Consider the following 11,770-nt stretch of genomic DNA (forward strand, 5'->3'; position numbering starts at 1 on the left):
TTCCGGCCGGGAACGTTTCCTTCATGTGTCACAAATCGATTGCCATTTCGACGGTTCAGTCGACTCTGGTGAGAGACAGCTCTACCATGTCTCCACTAGGGAAGTATTCAGCAGTGTCCTTCAAAAGCCGCTCTAGGTCCTCTGTAGGTCTAGAACGTCAATAAATTGATTCTGAAAGTTACAGACAACGTCAAATTCATCTTGATGGTGCCCTCGAAAATTCACCCTAATATTGACGAGACATTGCGTCAGCCGCCCATTCTTGTCGTACTGTGCGACCAATTCCGTCCATGTAGCGAGGCGACCGTGAGTGTCGTTCTTCTGGAAAGCTTGCTGAAGGGTTTGGTGGTCCGTTACTAAGCAAACCTTCTGTGTAGACAACAGGTACACCCGGAACTTTTTCAGGCGAATATGACGGCCTGAGCTTCACGCTAACATTCTGGATACTTCTTCTCAGCTGCGTTCATCGTGCGACTGGCCCTCACCATTATCTTTTCTCCACAAAATCCCGAGCCAAAATTTGTGACACGTTTCATCGGAATGGAGAGATATTAAACATTTTTGTAAATGCCGCACCCGCACCTTGCAAAGGAACTACAATGGATCGCTGGACCTGTTTCTAACTTATGGTCCACTTGATCTCGAAACTCTTCACCTTAGAGCATACACGGATCCCTCTTTCTCGACCAACGACGACCATTCGTCGCAACTTGAATATGTCGTCTTGCTATGTGATTCCTCGGATAAGTGTCACGTCGCAACTTGAATATGTCGTCTTGCTATGTGATTCCTCGGATAAGTGTCACGTCTTGGACTTCGCTAGTCGTAAATGAAAACGTGTCGTAAGGTCTATCATGGTTGAGGAGATCTTAGCATTCGCTGAAGGGTTCGATGATGCGTTTGCTACTCGCTACACATTTGTGAAACCCTACAAGCGCAAGATTCCTATTACAATGGTTACAGACTCCAAGCCGATGTTTTACGTGATAAATAAGGCCTCCCAGACAGCGGAGAAGCGCTTGATGATCGATATAGCCGCATCTCAGGAAGCTACAACAAGCACGAGATATCAAACGTGGGTTTAGTATTTTCATAACACAATACCGCTGATGGATTAGCAAAGGTCAATAGATGTAAGGCCTTGGAGGAAATTGTGAAAACTGGTTTCGACAAGAACCCAGTTCAACAGTAGATCTTCTGTCGTATCAAATAATAATGAATAATACGTGTTTGGGGTTTAAGGAGTGGCCGTGTAAGAATTATGCACTGCAAGCCGATGTTATAGTGTAATCTGGAAGCATCAAGACCTGCCTGAGATATGGAAGTAACCTTGCTGCTTCGCAGAACCTCGCTGTCAGTTTCCACACAGGTTACAAGTGTAGCACACCATCGCACACAGTATGCGTTGTCCTTGCTGTAATGAATACATTTAGTGTACTCTCTGCCTAACACGTAGTTTAATTGGTAGTTATGTATTTCTTGCTGAGCTGTATAGGTTTTCACCCGAGCTACTAAGCCACGGTTTTCTGTGCTAGCCTAGTTTTTAGAACTCTATAAAAGGTCGAGTTGTTGTGGGCTCGGAGGATTAACCACACCCATCATCAACCAAACTTCAGAGATTCAACGAGAAGTATTTTCTCAGAACGAACTAGGCGATCGACCTAGTGTTCACGTCGGACAGGCTGTCGCCCACGCCCATCGGGGGGTACCTTCGGACATCGGTGAGTAGGCCTACAATCCGAGTTTCATTTTAAAGGGGCGCTCCCGACGAGCACCTATCAATCTATCTCACCAGCTTTACAGTGTAACAGCTGTGAGGCGGTTTTTTTGCTACAGTAGTATGATTTTCTCGGGAAGAAGTTCAGGTCCGCAGATAGAATTCCAATTGGCCGGATAGAGGTCTACATCGCTGTTGTCGGTGGGACGCGATAACATGTTGAAGATGCAAGGTTGAGACGCAAAAACTGCACGCATGACCCGGTTGAATAGCAGGGGAAAGAGTGCTGACCGTAAGATTGTTACACCTGGATCCTAAACGAGAACATTTTGATGTGGGACCTGGCGGGAGAGAGAGAAAGACCACGCGTTATAAAGGAGGAGAAGGTTTATTCAATCTCTTCCTTTGATTTCACCAGGAATATAATAGGCCCGACAGTCTTTGATTCTCGATCAAATCGATTATTCATATTAACATTTGCATGCAAACGGTAACTCACACGATCTCACAGGAGGCTCAGACTCCTGGCAACTATTCTAATGAGCGACGATGTGGCAGAACGCACGCGAGCCTCAAAGTGACACACGCGACTTCTGATGAAATCAAGCAGATGTTCGGCGAAGGGATAATCAATTGCGCCGGTTGGATTCCACAAGAAGCGCAGATTCCCTGAGAATGACGTAGAACGCTTCCCAAGACTGATCTGTTTCCGTTAGCAAAGACAAAAGATAGGCTCCCGCGTTTTCAAACTTGTTTGAATCTCATCGAGAGAGCCCATGTCGCAACTGAATGAGATTGTGCTCCCGATGTATATAACCATCTATTGAAAATAACACTTGAAGCACTCGTTGCATCAGAAATCTGTGGTCCTACCTGGTTCTGGTACGAGCGGACAACAACGTGGTTCAGTTTGAATTCAAGTACACGCAGCAAGCGCAACTCCTCCAGCAAGACGATTATACGACCGCCTGTCACCAGCGGACTATTTCTTGACAGACGTCATGTGTAGCTTCCAGATCTCATCAAGAAAATGACTTTGGACATAAAGGCTCATTCAGCTCTACTCCCTACCAGATCTGCTGTCACTAACAGCAATACCTGCATTCGTGAGTCTTTGCTTGTATTTCCTTGCTTTTTCTTCTGCTCGCGTTTTTTCTTGCCGCTCCTGCTCTGCTTTTTCTTTTGCTCGCGGCTCCCGTGAGATGGTCTGCCTGCATTCTGCAACCTTCAAGAAGCGGCGTTCAAGTACATCGCGGTGTTTTTCTGCATGAGCGGCAAGAAAAGGAGCAGGCCATCACACACCCTCACACGGGAGGCGCGGAGGCGCGAGCAGAAGAAAAACAGAGCAGGAGCGGTCGAGAAAGAGGCACTTGACGCAGTCAGTGCCAGTGTAGATGTTTTCTTGTGAATAATCGGGGCGTTGTGTTGCTGAACGAGTTCCCGTGCGTACTCTGACGCAATGTTGAGCGTGACCATGTGTGCGTTCGCGATCGACAATGACGTACACTTTGATGCCAGTCGAAAAATAATCTTTTGACTTGATGAGAATGTCATTCATTCTGTTACTGGAACTGGTGATCTCTATGACCATGACCGGCGGTAAACGACTGATCAGGAAGGTCGTGTTCTTGGAATTCGGCGAGTCGGATGATCGACTTGCGGCTGATCTATAGGCACCCACGATAATGTCGAGAATGCGAAGTGACTCGCCGAACTCCAGGAAGATGACCTTCCCGACAAGTCGGTTGATCGACTTGCGGCTGGTGTATAGGCACCCATGATAATGTCGGGGAATGCGAACGTGAGAGGAAGACGAAATTTCAACTTTTGTCTTTGTACATACTTGCATGTGATGGTCGATTTGTCCGAGAAGGACTTCCAAACGAGCTCGTAGATGATCGAGTATCTGACCATGCTGTGTGTCTGCCATTCCCGGACGGAAGCGAAGAAGGCCGTCAACGTACTCGTAGCAATTGTCAGCTTTGTTGGGGAGGTCTAAGTAGTCTTTTAGGGACACCGGAAGGAGGTGGAGATGCGCGGGAAGGTGTTGAATATCAAGCTCATCTTTGTCGAGGGACGAACAAGACGCCGGAGAGTCCGGGGAACTCCGGGCCGGGGATGAGTCGTGAGGGTCGATGCAACGGGCGCCGGTGGGCTCGTTGCCCCTTGCGACGTGTCAGGGTGACCGTTACAGCCAAGCTGCATAGAGGTGCGCACTGCGCACCTCTATGCAGCTTACACACAACCACATCTGGTGTGCGCACTGCGCACACCAGATGGCTCGGCCGTGACCGTGATGTTACCTTCAGCCACGTGCCCCGCAGATATGGAACGGCACTGAAATATAAAAGCAAATAATACCATACTGCAGTGCCCAACGTCTTCTATGACAGCCGATTCGAGCCCGTGTGCAACGATGCGCTTCATTACAGCAGCGCTTAGCCCGACGCGCGTCAGCGGGACGGTGCGATCCGGTGATGTTTTGCTTATACACGCCTGTATCATCGCGCTGACCAACGGTGTGCGCGTGGGCGACTCAAGCCCTTGCAGCTCGTGGAAGCGCGAGACGGCCGACACACAATGCCGCACGGACGACGGCCCGACGCGTCCCTCCAAGAACATGAACCCCAGGTAAGACAACACATCCCCTTCCATCGCGGGCAGCGGATCGCGGTCCCCCTCGTCGCAGAACGTGAGCCACTTCTTCACCCGACTGCTCCTCGTCGCTGATGTCTGCGCCGCCCATCCGTGGCTCACCAACAGATCCGCCGCCGCCTGCGCTGCCCCCGTCTCCCCCTCACCCGTGCGCGGGAGCACCGCAGCGCGTATCCCAACCGTCCACAGCTCCCTTACGTGATTACCGCCAGCACGACTTCCCAACCGGCGTTCATCTGCCGTGAGCTTTCCAGAAGCTGCGGGACGTCGGCGCTGGGTTGCAGTAGGTGGAGCTCGGACGCTAGCTCTTTCAAGCGCGCGAACCACGCTTGCGCAGGCCAGTTCGGAGCGAGTAGAACCCCCCGTCCTCCATCCGAAGCTATCTTCCTCACCACCACTGGGAGCAAGTCGAAGGGCGGGTTCCACAGCCGGGCCCGTCCATCGCCCCAGAACTCCTCCATTTGGGTGGTGAGGTACTTCTTGCGGGCCACGAATGTTTCCCCGAGTGGGCGTCAGGAGAACACGACGTGGTCCACGCGATATTCACGTCGGATTGACGCCAACAACGACCCCGTAGCCCTTGTGTCCCCTGGGTCCCAAGTACGGGACAAGGCATCCGCGTAACGGTTCACCGCGGAGGGGAGCCAACGTGCCTCGATTGCGACCCCAAGCACCGCCATCATGCGCTGGAGGCGGCGCAGCTCCGCCATCAGCGGCTTGCTTGCGGAAACCATTGCGTTCAGGACGTAGACCACCGCCTGGTTGTCCTCGTGCAGGGGGAGGCAGTGGACGTGCGGCTGGGACACGTACGCGGCGAAGTGCCGCTGCAGTAAGAGCCGCACGGCCCGAAGCTCCCTCAAAGTAATGCTCTCTGCCCGGTCTTGAGCCGTCCAGAAACCGCGACCCTCCCACAAACCCGGGGTACCCGCCTCCTGTAGCTTGCCCAGCGTCCCGCCGTAGCCCACATCCGCGGCGTCGCTGTGCAGGGTCAGGTCGGGCTCCAGTCGGTGCAAGTCCCGCCCCTCGCCTCTGGCCAACAAACGCCAGTATGCCAGATCGCGGAGCGATTGCCGAGACAGCCTGACTCGGCTTTGCAGCTGGCTCTGAAACGTGTACACGTGTCTCCATTTTTCCGTGTTGCTGTCACCACCAACGTCCGTACCCATTCCCCCCTCCCGGCCCTTCCGCTCGGCCAGTGACATGTCGAAGTACAGCGAGCGGGTGTAAAAGCGAGCCAGAGGGAGAGCGAGTGTGAGCGACACTGCGACCCCGCAGAAGTGTCGCAACTTGTCCAACGATACCCACCTCCGGTTCCGCTGCGCAAGAAGCAGCAAAGCCCGTGACATCCTCATCATCTTCTCCCTCTTGCTCTCTGCGATGTACACCTTCATTGCAGCGGTGTCGATGTGTACCCCCAGGTGATCCAGCCGCGACGAGCCCTCCCATCACCCTTTCGTAGGATGGCGCGTCAACCCCAGCCTCCCGAACAGCGCGTCCAACCGGTCCCGCGCCCGACGACAGTCTCTCGCAGTAGAACGACGCCAGCCCGGCGACGGCGCAAGAAGAAAGTCGTCGATGTAGGGCAGCACTCGGTAGGCGCACTTCTCCCTCAGATATTGCACCAGCGGCCGCAGGAGCGTCGTGAATTACAACACGGAGCGCCCCCACCCAAACGGCAGCGCGATACAACGATAGTACCGGCCGTTGTAGCGGGACATGAACATGTCCCGCATGACAGGGTGGAGATAAAAATGACGATAACCGCTCTGGATGTTCCACGACATAAGCTGGTCGTCGCGCTGCAGGTCCAGCGCAAACGCAGTTATCGTATCCATCTTCACGCTCCCCCTCGGCCAGTGCTTGCTTTGCCTTTTGAAGTTGACAACGAACCGCCCCTTCCAATCCACGCCCTGCCCCTGCCACACCGTGAACGCTGACGACACCGATTTCCCTTCCTTCACCCGAGCCTTCACATATCCCGAAGACAGCTCCTCGTACACGCCAGTTGCGCACCCCTTCACCAGGTCTTCTCTCGCGAAGGCCTTGTCCTCCGCCGTTTGCGGGATGTTCCCAAGTACCAAGCCGTCCACGAACGGCATCGTCGGGCGATCCGTAATACCGAAGCGGATAGCCCGGACGAGATACTCTCTGGCCCCAAGGTCCTGACGCTATGCATCGGCCCTCAAAGCCGTCTTCCGCCACAAAGGGGGTCCCTCTACTCCCCTCGCAGCCGACAGCCCCCGCGGGAGGGCCGTCACTCTGACTGTGCGGCACTCGGAGGGCCACCCTGTCCACTTCTGCTCGAGGCTCGCTCAAGCCGTGCTTTGGCGAGCATCTTGGCGGCCTCCGTCTCCATCTTGGCAGTAAGTGCGGTGCGCGCCGACCTATAGGACTATGAAAACACAGCATCGTGGCCTTGTTCGACAAGAAACGACAATTGTCGAGCGATCTCAACCCCTTGTTCGGTAATATCCCTAAAGTTTGCGCGCGCATAGACGTCACCTCCAAAACAGCCTTGAAGACCTCCTCGGCCAGCGCAAGCTTCCTAGTCAAATCCTCGATAGTTCCATCATGAGTCCTCACCACCTCCATGGCTATTAAGCCTAGCTCAGTCCACACGCCGATTGCGTTCAGGTACTCCCATTCCTTCGCCGATCGCCGGTCCTTGGAGCGGAGCTCGATGAGGAAGGCATCTGAAAGGGGCTTGAAGTAGCCCATGTTTGTGATGGGCAGATGGGGCCCCTGCTCAAAGATCCCTCCCTCTCCGACTAAACGGGCAGAATTGAGCTCCGTAACGACGGCGCCGAAGTCTCGGCGCCCGGGCTTTGCAAGCACCCATACTGCGCGCATCGCGCCGGCATGGTCGATCGCCGGCGCGGGAACCGCGGCGGCCGCCGCACCCGGCGGGGCAGCCGAGGCGCTTGCATCGTAAGAGGCTGGGTTCATTCTGCCTGAGCACTCTGATTGTGCCCTTTAGAAGCTGTCACCGCCTCTGTGTTGAGGGGAATTTCTCGGCAGAGAAATAGACATAAGGGGAGGAAGGCGGAGAGGCGAGCAGCGCACCAGCCACTGACCCTAAGTAGCCGCAGCGGCGGCGCGCAGAGCGAGGCGGCGACGCTCGGATGACGCCAAGTGTTCGGCGGTCACTCGCTATTTCCCGTGGCAGCTTCACCCGCGTACACAACGTGTACACCGACGCGTAAATCTCATTATCTTACAGTGCCTGGTTCGATATAGTGCCGTTTTCGGCCCACTGACACAGTGTAGCACTATATCGCGACCCCCCTGTATGTGGTCCCACGACTTGATTGGCCACAAATGTTTTTGCCCGAGGATATTTCCCGTGCATGGTGGACCTGACCTATCGTATTGCAGATTGAGTACCTAGCTACTGTAGTTCCCTTTCTAAAAACACAAGTTTTTGGTTTCAAGGTTATTTTACATGCTCTTTCAAGCTTTTAAACAAGCTTCTTTTCTTGGACGGGAGCGGATCCCTGATTCAAACGTCACTTTGCGTGCGCACCACTGCAACGCGTGATCAGACATATCTAAAAACGACCAGGAAGAACATGCAATTCTCACAAACTTCTTTCTGGTCCCATGGCCGAAGTCCAGTACGGTGGCGGGGGTATCGTTTTCTTTCTTGTCGAGAAAGTGCAAGTCAAGAAAGAAATAAGTCGAAAACTGTCCTCGAGAGCAACGATCCGAAAGACACTAGGGCGGTTCCAGGACGTTGCTATCTCCTTTTTCACAACGTGCACCGCGTGTGGCTTGCAAGCCGAAAGTCTGGCGAGAGTGGCCTGTCTTAAAATTCGTGCGCTCTAGTGTCTATCCGACCGGGGCTTGTCCTCATATGAGAACGGCGATGTCCTCATATGAGGACAGCTCTTTTTTTTGCAAAAATATATAAATTAAATTGAACATTCAAAAAGCTACCTTGGGCACTATTTCTTTAACGTGCTTGTTTTCGGCAATAGCATCTTACAGAACACCGGGATAGCAGCTTTGAATGCGCAAAAAGCTTATGAATATAATGCAGATTGAGTACCAAGTTGCCTTTTTGAACTGGCGTTTTTGGTTTCGAAGTTATTTTACATGCGGTTTTAGGGTGGTTTAAAAAAGCTTCTTTTCCAGACAATCTAAAAACGACCACCGAGAACATGCAATTCTCACAGAGTTCGTTCTGGTCCCAAGTCAGAAGTCAAGTACGGTGGCGGAGGTATCATTTTCTTTCTTGTCGGGGAAGCGGAAGTCAAGAATAAAATAGGTCGAATACTGTCTTCATATGAGGACAAATGTCCTCACATGAGGACAATGGTCCAATAGACACTAGTGTCTACTAGACCATCGTCTATAGACACTAGGACACGACACTAGTGTTCTGCACCGTCTTTAATGAGCGTTCTGATCGGAGAAGGCCGTGCAAGAGCGATCGATGCCGCCTCACGGAAGAGCGCGGAGGACGTGTCTACCGGCACCCCGCAGGCCGGCAAAGAGTAGTCGTGGTATGCCCCGCGCAGCTCTCGCGACAGGAACGCAGCCTCGCGCACCGCACCGCCGCTAGCCTTTGGCCGCGCTGGGCGGCCCGCCCCCGCCAGGCGCTTGTGTGACGCGGCGCGCCCCTCCGCAATTCGGCTGACGCCGCCGATATTCCCGCCGCGTCCGTCGGGCAAGTGCGCGCCCGCGCGCCGCGCGCCCGCACTTGCCACCGCGTCCCCCGCGTGGCATTGCTGCTGCGCGGCAGTGGCGACTCACCGCGCCGCGGTCCGCGCTGCCACTTCGTCCGTGACGTCGCCGAATACCTTGGACGCGCGCGCGCGCTCGCGGCGAGCCCCGAGCCATGTGCCGGTGCCGCCTCCCCACCGCGCGCCCCGTGCCACGTCACGCCTCGGGCCGCCGCGCCGCGCACGATCTCCACCGCCTGCGCAATGCCCCTCCTGCCCGCGCCACGCTGCATCCGCCATCCCCTCGCGACCGTGCGTCCCGCGTGTCCCGCGCCCGCGCTCGCCCGCCCGCGCCTGCGTCATCATCTCTCCCGCCCCGCCCCGCCCCGCCCCTACTTCACACCGCCGCGCCGCTCGCCCGTAGCCGCGCCCCACGATGAGCGCCCTCTTCCCCCTCTTCGCGCTGCTGGCGGCCGCGGCCGCGGCCGCAGCCGCCGCAGTGGCCCCCGCCGCCCCTGCCGCGCACGATTGCGCCGCGCACACGCCCGTGTTCACGCTGCCGGCGCCGCCGCCCAACGCCGACTGCCTGCGCCTGTTGCGCCACCCGCCGCGCGGCGACGCCACGCCGCGCTTCGCGCGCTGCCGCAATGAGACCTGCTTCCTCTTCGTGCACGACAACCCGTTCGTGCTGCTGCCGCCGGACGCCCTGGCCGCGCCCACGCCCGAGCTGCTCGCGCGCTTCCAGATCCCGTTCGCGTGCGGCCGCCCGCACGAGCTCCACCCGCAGCTCACCGGCGTCGCCTTCCAGATGCATGCGCGTACCACCTCAAGCGACGCCCTGTGCGTGTGGGCGGGCCCCAACGAAGCCTGCACCTACAACGCCCTCGTCGACTTTGTCGACGTCATGGCGCACCACGACCCGCCGTACCGCTTCGCCATCACCGGCATGCTGCTGGAGACCAAGCAGCGCTACTGCCGACACTACCCGTCCGCCTCCTTCCTGGACAACAAGGTCGTCATCGTCGGCCGCGCGGCTGACGAGCACGAGGCCTCGCACGGCCCGCTCTACCAGCTCATCCGCCCGTTCCGCTGGTCCACCTGGTGCATCTTCGCCGCCGCCGTCTGCGTCTGTCTCCTCGTCTGCTTTTACATCGCCGCCCGCTTCCACGTCCTCCCCGGCCGCCCGTTCGTCACCGCCTTCTACATACTCGCCGGCGAGCGCCAGAGCGCCATGTCCACCGACGACATCCGGATGCAACCCGCCCCGCCCCGCCGCCCCCGCCGCCATCACCACCATCTCCCGCGCGGAGCGCCCGCGCGCCGCTCCAGCACACACGCGGACGTCAGGAGGTTCCCGCTCGGCAGCAACAAGTACGGCCTCGCATTCACACTCTTCAGCGCCGCTTTAGTCGCGCTTGGATCCGTCTTCGCCCTCTTCTACGAGGTCGCCGTCGTCAACTTTTTGTTCCAGCAGCGCAACATGGCCCTGGATAAGAGCGTCAAGACCCTCTCCGTCTCTGAGCTCAAGCGTTACTCGGTCCTTAAAAATTCCGCCTTGGAGGAGGTCTGGGATGCTGCAGGTATGTGTACAATTCTTTCTCTGCTTCCTTCTTCCTTCTTGTCTCCATCATGCCCGGGATATGCTAACGAAAAACGAGTGAGGCATCATTGATTTCTTCTGAATTCTGCGCAGTGAACAGCGACGGGCGCAAGTACGAGTCGTATCCGTGGAGCCAGTGCTCGCGCGACGTCGACTGTATGCGTTGGGTGGCCGACGAGGACTCTGACGTCGACTTTGACGTCACGTCGGACGTGTCGGCCAAGAACGTCATCGCGCACGATCCGCTGTGCAGTAAGTCGAACACCCGTTCTTGGGCGCGCAGGTGCGTGCGTCGGGGAGCCGCACCTAACCATCTTCTCTGTGCCTCTTCATCTGCGCGCGCACACACACACCACGTCACTGCAGAGGGCTTGACGCTCTTCAGCACAAAGGACATGCTGTACCAGTTCAGCGGTGGCTGGCTGTATAGCAGCGCCGTGGACGCGGACTTCCGCCGCCAGGTCGACATCGAGCTGGTGAGTCTACGGATGAGCGGCGAGGTACGTTACAGTTGCGCACGTTTAAAGTCTCATCTGCTTGCTCTGTCACGTGCACGGCACTAAATCGTTTGTTTCCGTGATCGTTATGGAACTGGGTGTGACGGCAGGTGCAAAGACTGTTGGACGAGGCCAACGGGGGCTTTGTCGCGGAGCAGAACGCGTTGCTGGACATCGGGCCGCTGATCGTGCTAATCCCTCTCTTGATTTTCGTGCTGCCGCCGCTGGTGGGCGCTGTGGCGGTGATCTCGTGCTGGCCGCGCGCGCGGAAAGGGGAAGGGAGAGAGGAAGGGAGAGAGGAAGGAAGAGAGGAAGGAAGAGAGGAAGGAAGAGAGGAAGGAAAAGAGGAAGGGAAAGAGGAAGGGAAAGAGGAAGGGAAAGAAAGAGCAAGGGAAAGAGGACGGTGAGCAGCGCGAAGGGGTGGCACGGGGGGAGGGGTGCTTCGCAGGCGGGGACGGTGGGGCGACAGTGAGTGAAGTGTAAATTTTTAGGGAAATGTGTCGATTGGCGATGCGACGCAACGTGGTGCCTCTCCAGGTAACAAACGATCTTCCACTCGCCTCCCCCCGCGCCGCGCAGGGCGGAAGAAAGGAGTTTGGCGTACTGTAGCTCTGTGGTGGGGAACTTCACGGTGGGC

The sequence above is a fragment of the Chondrus crispus genome, genomic scaffold (assembly GCF_000350225.1).
Source record: "Chondrus crispus Stackhouse genomic scaffold, scaffold_35, whole genome shotgun sequence".
Lineage (NCBI taxonomy): Eukaryota > Rhodophyta > Florideophyceae > Gigartinales > Gigartinaceae > Chondrus > Chondrus crispus.